Raw genomic sequence first — 8,999 nt, 5'->3', positions numbered from 1 at the left:
TGGCTTCTAGTTTGGGGGGAGGGGTTTACCTGAATTATCCCCACAAAATATGACTCCTCTGATATATATGGTAAAGAACAAGATGTTTTATTCATTCAGGTGCATCTAGTTGGTTTTCCATCTCTGATATGACTCCCTGGTGTTATCATTTCCTAGCAGCAATGAGCTAGGAAACTAAATATTTTCTGGGAAGGAAGATTCAAGATGTGGTGGGTTCCAAAGAAGGGACCAATGAGGAGTTATTAGGTAGCAGGTAGAAGCATGTCTGAAGAAGAGAAAGTTTTTAAAAACACTAGTTTCATAAAATTTGAGGAGTTTTTTGGAAGTACCAGAGTACTTCTGACAATAGTTCCTTTTTCTATAAAAGTAAAGAGAATGGATTAGATAATCTCTCTATCTTTTAGCTTGTTATTCTGGATGAAACAATGAGAAAAAACACTAGCTCTAGACTAAGGAGTCAAGGACCCTAGATTCTAGGTTCTAGGTTCAAAGTCACTTCTGCCTTTACTACTTGTGTGACTTCAGACTAGTCACTTGACCCCCTCAGGCTTCAGATTCCCCATCTTCAATATAAGGAGGTTGGACTAGATGGCCGTCATGATGTCTTCTGGTTCTGATACTAACTATAGTTTCACAAAATTCACACTAGAAAAGTGAAAGTGGGAACTCTAGACTAGTACTAAATTCAATGCTCTTTCTACTACTATATCATTATGTATTCATCTTTAAGGGGGTTAAATGTAAGTAAAGGCTATAAGTAGAAGGTTTCCAAGGAATTTCACAGAAATAAAATCAATAACATTTGAACCAAGTCTTAGCATGCAAAGCTATGTGGTCCTCTCTTTTTAAATTTTTTTAAATTTATTTAAGGCAAGAGGATTAAGTTACTTGTCCAAGGTCACACAGCTAGGCAATTATTAAGTGTGTGAGGTCAAATTTGAACTCAGGTCGTCCTGACTCAAAGGCTGGTGCTCTGTCCACCATACCACCTAGTTGCCCCATAATATCCTCTTTATAGGTTTCCCTCCTCAGTTTAAGGTAGGAAGTCCTATAAATTTGGCTTTCCAAGACATTTTGATCCAAAAATTCAGCCCCCTCACATCAATTAGAACCTTAGAAAATATATATTTAAAGCTGAATGTAATCTTAAAGGTCACCTATCCAATTTCCCCATCTTATAGAAGAGGAAACCTTCAACTACAAAAATTTTATAGCTTGCCCAAAATCAAACAGATAACAAGTCAGAGAGCAAGGATTTGGGACAAAATCCTGAGGCACCAAATATACTATTGTCCCTTGCTATATTTCTCTGACCCTGATGAGAAAGACAACTGCACATAAGAATATTGACTGCTGACATTAATATAATTATTGCTCTAAGATTTACAAGGTGCTACTTACAAGGAACTTGTAAAATAGGTAATGCAAATATTATTGTTCTCATTTTATAGATGAGAAAACTGAGGCTGAAGGAGAAGTGACTTTTCCAAGGTCACACGATTTGAACCTAGGACAGTATGGTATGTTATAGTGGAAAGAGGATGGAATTTGGAGTAAGAATCATAGGATTGTCCATTTAGACTCCTCCCTAGAAGAGTCCTCAAAAGTCTGGGATTCTGTCAAAGGATCATGTCTCTCTGTCCTTCAAACATGGCCTCTGGACTGTGAGTCTTAGTTTCACAGTCAGTCAGTCAGTCAATAAACATTTATGTAGTCGTTACTATGGGCCAGGTGACAGGTAAAGCAGTCGATAGAGTGGACAGAAAGTCAGGGAAGTCTCATCTTCCTGAATACAAATCCAGTCTCAGACTATTACCAATTGTATAACCCTAAGTAAGTCATATAACCCTGTTTACCTCAGTTCCCTCATTTATAAAATGAGTTAGAGAAAGAAAACCTCCTGGTCCAATCTGAGACCCAGGAATGTTAAATGACTAGTCCAACATCACACAGGTGGTAGAGTGACAGAATCAAGATTTTAATCTGGATTCTCTGACTGTAATTCCAAAAGACAAATAGAGATGGGTCATTTGCTCACTCTAGGGGGAAGGTCAAAGAACATGAGTCTACTATTTATCAGGCTCTGTGCCAATATTTTATAAATATTCTCTTATCTGAATCTCACAACCACTCTAGGAGGTAATGGCTATTATAACCTTCATTGTACAGTTGAAGAAACTGAAGCAGTCAGAGCCTAAATGACTTGCCCAAGTCACACAGGTAGTGTCCAAGGCAGGATTTGAAGTCAGCACTTTCTGATTTCTGGCCCACTAACCACTATACCACCGAGCTATCTCTACAAAATGAAAGAGCTAGGCTTGTATTCCATTGCTGACCCTTGCTATGTGATCATGGGCAAGTCATTGAATCTCTGAGTTCCAGTTTCCTCATCTGCAAAATGATATAGTTTTACATCAAATATTATATCGATGAATATAAAGCTATTACATTAATTTCTTTACATAATGACTGTGAGAATTAAATGAGATGCTTTTAAAATATTTTAAAATCTTTATGTTGATATCTAAATGTAATTTATTAATTCTGCTATGAAATGGATATGAACTGTTTCTTTCCTGGAGGGAGGGTCAACCCATAGCAAAACTATGAAGGAATTGGAGCTTATCTTCAAAATCTCTGTGATTTTTTTCTTCCCTAGTCTTAAACACTCTGCCCATCCCTCCAAGGACCCTAGCACTCCCAGTGTGTACTCTGGTTTCTCCTGTTTGAGAAGAAAAATTGTTGGATAAACAACTCATTTTTGCCAACACACCAAATGTATTGCTCTCCTTACAAGTATTTGTATTTTAATAAGAACTGGAATGGGGGGGGGGGCAGCTAGGTGGTGCAGTGGATAAAGCACCAGCCCTGGAGTCAGGAGTACCTGGGTTCAAATTAGGTCTCAGACCCTTAATACCTAGCTGTGTGGCCTTGGGCAAGCCACTTAACCCCATTTGCCTTGCAACCCCCCCAAAAAAAACTGGAATGGGGGGGCAATGCTTAACACTCATCCCTAAATGGAAATTTTCCAGCACTAGGGCAGTTGGGTAAAGAAAAAACTGGGGTGGGGAGTGTGGATTTCTTGTGCTGTTGAGTTTTGGGGCTCCTTCCTCTTCTCCCCATTTTACATTAGATCACTGTGAATTCTGTAATTCTTTACATCATATCTCACCACAGAGGATTTCCAGGGTATCAGTTATCAGGCCGAGTTAGCCTATCCTGCTTTGAAAAGTCTTGGATGTAGGAGAAAAGGAAGAGAGCAACAATAATTGGTGGACCCCAGAAATCCTGCTTTAACAAACCTTCCATCTAGTGGTCTACCATTATAGGGATGTGACTGACTACCTGTCATCCAGGCAAGAAGAATTACTATGGGGGTGGCTAGGTGGCTAGGTGGCTAGGTGGCGCAGCGGATAAAGCACCGGCCCTGGAGTGAGGAGTACCTGGGTTCAAATCCGGTCTCAGACGCTTAATAATTACCTAGCTGTGTGTCCTTGGGCAAGCCACTTAACCCCGTTTGCCTTGCAAAAACCTACAAAAAAAAAAAAGAATTACTATGGCCAAGGCTTACATGGAGAGGGAAGCAGGCACAATTTTCCCCCCATTAATTCCAACTCTTTCCTGCCTGAGGAATGAGGAGATGACCTGATGGGAGAACTAGTGAGTCAAACCACTTGTGCTTTCTTTTTTTCTCTTTTCTCTGATTCTCTTCATCCAATTCTGCAAATACCTTTGTATTCCCCCAAATCCTGTTCTGAATCATCAAATGTTATCGAGAAAAAGGCAGAGGGAAAAGTAAAGGGGTCAGATGACTTTTATCCTCAGACTTGAACTTCTATAATTTCCTTTCTGTTTCAGTCTTAATGATGTCCCTGGCTTAGAGCTATTCATGTCTCAGAAACATTTTCATCTCATTTTACCACATTAATGCCTCAGAAAATTTTTATCTTTCTCTTCTTCTCCTCCCCTCAGCCCTCTTCTCTATGCTCTCCCCAGCTCCCAGACCACTACAGATTATGGTTAAATCATATATCTTCCTTGCTATCTGACTTTCATTTTTGCTATTGTTACATCAATAGCTTTCATTATTTCCCCAGCTTGCCTTTGAGTCTTTCCAGTAATCAATACTTACATCTCCCACTCCCCTTGTGAAATTATTTAATCTTGGAAGACTTGAAGTGGGTTACTTTGGTAATTTTTTGCTCTCACCAGGTTCAATAAGAGAATCCTCCAAGTCAATATGATAACTAGTTTCAGGACAAAGTTCACAGTAAAAATGATTCCATTTTCCTTCTTTCTATGTCTACCCACTTGGAATATCCTAAAATTGCAAACACTAAAAGTTTATCACACTAAAGTAGTAATTAAACTAGTATTTGCCACAACAGCGGGTTCCAACTTTTAATTCCCACTCGATGCAGAACCTTTTTTCATGAAGTAACTAAACTCTGGGCAGCATGAGTACAAAAGACAATGCCAAAACAAAGTCCCCAGCTTTCAAAATACCTACAACTCTCCTTCTACAAAGGGGCAAACACTGCCCAAGCAACTACCTCTCTGGATCAGCTATTTATCCCTAGGAACTAAAGGGATTTCTCAGTGGTAGGTTTGGCTTGATTTTTAACTCTTTTTTTTTTTTGGTATTCCCAGCATTTGGTAGATACATTAATAAATATTTGTCGATTTGTTGGCTTGATTTGGTAATTGATACTCTCTCCAGGCACTAGAAGCCTAGGAGACCCAGATATATGCCCTCCCTCTTCTTTCCCATCTCTTTGTCCTCCCTTCTTCTCCTTTTCTTCCCTCCCTCCTCTCACACAATACTTCACATCTTACAAGAAAAAAGTTCCAAAAATGAGATTTGCAGCCTCCCTACAGCCCAGTATGTATCAGAACACAATTTGTCCTTCTGCTTCATAAAAAAAAACAAAAAAACAAAAAAAGAACTAAAGAAAAATACATCCCAGAAATATTTTGGCTCATGAGGGGTAGAGTTCTCCCTCAAAAAAAAAAAATGTGACTAGACTGTTACTGGCCTGTCCAGTGAGTTTTGAAACTTAATTCATTAAATCATTGAGGAACTAATTCTCTTTTCCACATCTTTCCACCTCCATAAACAGGGATAACAGTAATAATAATAATAATAATAATATGACAAATGATGTCTAAATAGTACTTTACGAACATTATTTCATTCAGACCTCAAAACAAGTCAATGATGGAATTACTTCCAGTATTATTATTAGCCCTATTTTACAAATAAGAAAACAGAGCCTCAGAGACATAAAGCAATTTGCCTATCTATCACATAAGTGAGCTTTAAATATAGATTTTGCTACTCCATGAACATCACTAAAACTACTAGGTTATGCTATTTGGAAACAGTTCGTACACAGTTAATTTCAATTATATACCAAAGTTCTCAGAAAAGAACTATTTTCCTGGCTAAGTCCTATAATTTGAACCTAGGGAAGGAACTAATTCAATATCATCTAACTCTAGAGCCAGGGAGTACCTTAAATGGGCTTTAAATCACTCCAGAACAAATCATTGATGTGAACACATCTTGAAATTGTAAAAATGCTATGAATGTAAGCTATTATTTTAATAGTAAGCTATTAATTTTAATAAGCTATTATTTTATATGTACACTGGTATAGTGTGCAAAGAACTGGCCTTGAAGTCAGGAAAACTGAGTTTAATTAAGTCCTACTTCTCACACATACTGCTATGTGACCCTGAGAAAGTCTCCCTTATCCATTCATTGTCCTAGTTAACATACTAAGGCTCTCAGTTGCAGAGGTCACAACCTGTATTGGTAAAGGAGTTTCCATAAACAGAAGTTTCCCTATATAAATGAAATAACAACTCTAGTCCCTATTATTATTTGCCAGAATGGGGAAGGATATGTACTCTTTATAGTGTGTGGGTTTTTCCCCTCATAATTAACAGAAATGTCAAATTTCAGTTAGAGGTTAGTGAAAATAAAAATGCAATTTTCCCCCTATCCTTAAATCTGTCCATGGAAAGGTGGAGGCTGCTTCCATGGATCATGGGTTCATACTCCAGAAGAGGTTTTTTGTTCAGTCTTTTGTGCGATTCTTTGTGACCCCATTGGCAAAAATACTGAAGTGATTTACTATTTCCTTCTCCAGATCATTTTACAGATGAATACACCAAGACAAGCAGGGTGAAATGAGAAAATTTGAAATCGGGAAGATGAGTCTTCCTAACTTCCAATCCAGCACTCTATCCTATGCGCCACCCAGCTGCCCCGTGGTCTGATTTTTTTTTAAACATCGACTAGACATTTTAGCTGTTGCCCAAATATTCAGAACTCTATAGGACTTGGACAGGGAACAGCTAAGTTTTGATGAGGGATGAGAATAAAGGGGAAGGGATATAGGGTTTGGTGATAGAGGAGTTAAAATTATATTATGAGGCAGGGAAAAGGGATCAACTTAAAGCAAATATCATCTGCTTCTTAATTTTGCTAAAGACTAGCCCTGAAGGGGCTGCTAGGTGGTGTAGTGGATAAAGCACAGGCCCTGGAGTCAGGAGGACCTGAGTTCAAATCCGGTCTCAGACACTTAATAATTACCTAGCTGTGTGGCCTTGGGCAAGCCACCTAACCCCATTGCCTTGCAGAAACCTAAAAGAAAAAAAAGACTAGTCCTGAAAGATCAAAGACAATCCTTAGAAATCCTTAGACATCCAGAGGAAAAAATCTATGGAGTCTGAATACAAAGTATACTATGTTCACGTTTTTATTTTTTGCAAAGCAATGGGGTTAAGTGACTTGCCCAAGATCACAAAGCTAGATAATTATTAAGTGTCTGAAACCAGATTTGAACTCAGGTCCTCCTGACTCCAAGGCCAGTGCTCTATCCACTGTGCCACCTAGCTGTTCACTTTTTAAAAAACTTCTTTTATGTTTTTCCTTTCTAATTTTTTATTTTTTTCCTTTAGTTCTAATTCCTCTTTCACAACATGGCTAATATGGAAATATCTTAAACCCAACTGTACATGTACAACTTTAACAGATTATTAGTCACCATGGGGAGGGCATAGAGAAGGAAGGGTGGTAGAAAAATGTGGAACTCATAAATTTGCAAATGTGAGAATGTAGAAAAATACCTTAGTAATTGGAAAAATAAAATGAAATTTCAATTAAAAAAAATAAAGACTAGACCTGAAGAAAGACACACACAAGTGAGATTTTATTATCTGTATGGATAAGAGAGATTAACCCCTGTGCAATCAGAATCATGCAGTTGCTAAGACTATTGACTGAAGCTATTGTCTGGATTTCTCAATCAGCCACATTCTACCTCCAACTGTAGGTAACGAGGCACAGATTTACATCACACTGTCATATTTTCCTGGTGGGTTTTTTTTTATTGAAGTCACTAATTCAGATTAACCACAAGGAACATAAACCTTGCAATTCTAATTTCCATAAAAAATGGGCAGTATCCCTGCCCTCCCCACTGCCTCACCTCAGGGATTCAGAAGATGTGCAATTATTTCTCATAGATCTCAAACTGTGGCAACTCATTTGGATAACTTAACTGCCCTAGGACTTATAAGGCTCCCTTGGGAAAAGTACCTATCCGATAAACATTCCCTTATACTTAGAACACTTTTGCTTTCTCTAAGTTTAATTCTATATTTCTAAGCTTAAAGAGACCTTCAAAGTCTTCTAGTACATAAACCCCCTTCATATATATATATGTATATATATATATATATATATATATATATATATATATAAAGAGAGAGAGAGAGAGAGAGAGAGAGAGAGAGAGAGAGAGAGAGAGAGAGAGCCTGAGGACCAAAATTATTAAGTCATAGACCCCAAGGTCAATGATATTTAAGAGACAGAACAGGGATTCAAACCCATGTCCTCTAATTCCAAATCAGCACTGTTTCTAGGACCCCATAGAGTCTCTAGTACCCCATAGAATGCCCCTCCAAAATACTCAGGTTTAGCCTGTGGTTAATATCTTTGCCTTTTGAGAAGTGAGGAATAGAAAAAGCTGACCTGGACCAAATCTACTTGTTTCCATTCCTTTTTCGTTGTTGTTCAGTCATTTTCAGTCCTGTCTGACTCTTCATGACTCCATTTTAATGTTTTCTTGCTAGAGTGGTTTGCTATTTCCATCTCCAATTCAATTTACAGATGAGGAAACAGGCTAAAGGGATTGACTTGCTCAGGGTTACACAAATATTAAGTATCTGAAGCCATATTTCAACTCAACAAAGATGAATCTTCCTGACTCCAGTCCTGGTATTCTGTCCACTGTGCCAATTAGCTGTCCCTCTTTTCTTTGGGCACTATCATATCACCCAATCCTGTCTGCCAGGTGAAAAGGACTTTTAAAAACCATTTTAGAAACTAAATCCCTCTGTCCACCAGGAGGTGGTGGTGTCTATCTATTTACAATTCCAACAAGTTCGAGGGAACTTGTTCAATGGAAAAACTCCCCCCAAAATCTTTTTCCTTGTTAAAAAAAAAAAAGTCAGTGATATATGTTGATGAAAATGTGTGTCTGTTTGTGTGTGTGTGTGTGTGTGTGTGTGTGTGTGTGTGTGTGTGTGCAGGCATACACATATCCCCAGTCTTGCATTCATAAGGGAAGAAACTTTAAACCGGGATAGAGAACATTAATGAGCTATGTGACCCTGATTGTCTAATTCTCTACTTCTTTTTTCTTTTTCTTATTCTCTTTCTCTTATTTTTCTTTTTTCTTTCTTTCTCTTTCTTCTTCTCTCTCTCTCTCTCTCTCTCTCTCTCTCTCTCTCTCTCTCTCTCTCTCTCTCTCTCTCTCTGTCTTTCTTCTTTTATCTGTGGAGGTGTTCTGACCAAAAGTCTAGTAAGATTTCTTGGCCTTAATAAACCCCCAAATCTTTATTTGACAAGAATGGGCCTCAGTCTAAGCCCACTTGGTCATTGTTTGAGCCCTGATTTTTTTTCAGAGTAAATTCAAACAGCAAAT

This window comes from Macrotis lagotis, chromosome X (assembly GCF_037893015.1).
Source record: "Macrotis lagotis isolate mMagLag1 chromosome X, bilby.v1.9.chrom.fasta, whole genome shotgun sequence".
In the NCBI taxonomy this organism is placed as follows: domain Eukaryota; kingdom Metazoa; phylum Chordata; class Mammalia; order Peramelemorphia; family Peramelidae; genus Macrotis; species Macrotis lagotis.
This window is presented reverse-complemented; position numbering follows the sequence as displayed.